Raw genomic sequence first — 1,567 nt, forward strand, 5'->3', positions numbered from 1 at the left:
TATCTTTAAAACACATTTTAACGAAACCATTGAAGAAAATATTAAAGGATAATTTGTAGGTATTTTAATTTGGAAAAGCAAGGATTTTAACTCATATTTAAATACAAGGGATAGAATTGGGAACCCCATGCATCCCAACTTGTTCTTAAATGATAGTGGATGGAACTATTTGTTTTTGGTGCCCCATAATTCTTTAATGTTATTGGAAAATATAGTAGTGCTCCAACTTTTTTCGTGATTCACGCTTTTGTGGGATACATTGACTTATAAAGAATAAGTTTTTTTTTTTTTTTTTTGGTTTAAGCTTTGGTGGGAGAACTATTTTGAATATGAAGAACTAAAAAATTTGAATATGATTTGCAACGAAGTAACCAAGTTGGGTTGGTTTATTGATTAACTCACTAGTCCGCTTAAACAAGTGTTGGGAATTCGAATTCTGCCTTGTACATGCAACAACTTATTGACCAACAACAAATCCTTAAATAAAATTTAGTATCGTGACGAATTAGTTCTTAGCCTGTTGGGTTGGGAGATACTCTGAGAAACAAAAAAAATGATTTGTAACGAAGTGAGATACAAAGGAAAAAAAAAAGAATTACAGATGATTTTCAAACATATGGGGGACAAGCAGAAATTGTCCTAACATTTTCAAAAATAACAAATTTGTAATGAGAAAAAAAAAAATTATTTTGGGCATTGCATTACCCATAGCAAGATCTTTCCAAAATTTAACAGAAAAAAATGGGCTTTTTAATAGCCCAAAAAGAGGTAGACTTTTTTTTTTATTTGCAACTCAACCAAATTGAATTGCATTACCAGCCAATGAGCCATAGTTCACACGGCATTCCGCCCCTTCCCCATCTCAAAGGTCTCGGGTTTGAGTCCTACCAGCTGCAACCGAAAAAAAAAATTGGTAAATATGTGAAGAGTGTTGTCCAATTCACCGACAAAAAAAAATTGCATTACCAAATTTCATGCACTGTTAGATTTAATTTGTGAGGATCTCTTAGAAAGAAAACAAAGAGTTGATATTCGAAATTATCCAATACTTAGAACTTTAATAATATAATTAAAAATATTATCAAAGTATCACGCAAAACGTGTATCAAAATTTAATTAGTATATATCAAATAAGTTTTGCAGGCTACTAAGTGTATTATTAAGACTGTGTTTCATAAATTCTTATTTTAACTACCTTATAAAATAAGAGGGATATATTGCTCTTATTACATCATGATCTAATGCTACAAATGCTGCGGCTATTGCAAGTAATAAACTAACTTTATTAGATTTTGTTGTCTCAAATCTCAAGCCAACAACAACTCACACAATTCTTCTAAGCATAAATATGTTGTTAATAGTATAGTTAAGCATCATATATTTTATACTATTAATGTATTAAAATAAAACTCTCAAATTAATTATTTACTTTTGTTATGTTAATTAAACTTATTATTACTTTATGTATATTTTATTAGATTAACTTATGCTTAATGAGCTGTCTCTTGATATTTCATACATCTACTCTTGCAGCTATATATTATAGTTGGGGGACCACAACAATTAT

General features: G+C 29.5%; 1 protein-coding gene across 1 annotated transcript in view; it reads right to left on the reverse strand.

The window, feature by feature from the left end:
• Positions 1 to 1,567, reverse strand: part of LOC107643944 (glycine-rich protein DOT1) — a 17,050-nt gene that overhangs the window by 983 nt on the left and 14,500 nt on the right. The window lies entirely within an intron of this gene.

Source organism: Arachis ipaensis, chromosome B01 (genome assembly GCF_000816755.2).
Source record: "Arachis ipaensis cultivar K30076 chromosome B01, Araip1.1, whole genome shotgun sequence".
Classification (NCBI taxonomy): domain Eukaryota; kingdom Viridiplantae; phylum Streptophyta; class Magnoliopsida; order Fabales; family Fabaceae; genus Arachis; species Arachis ipaensis.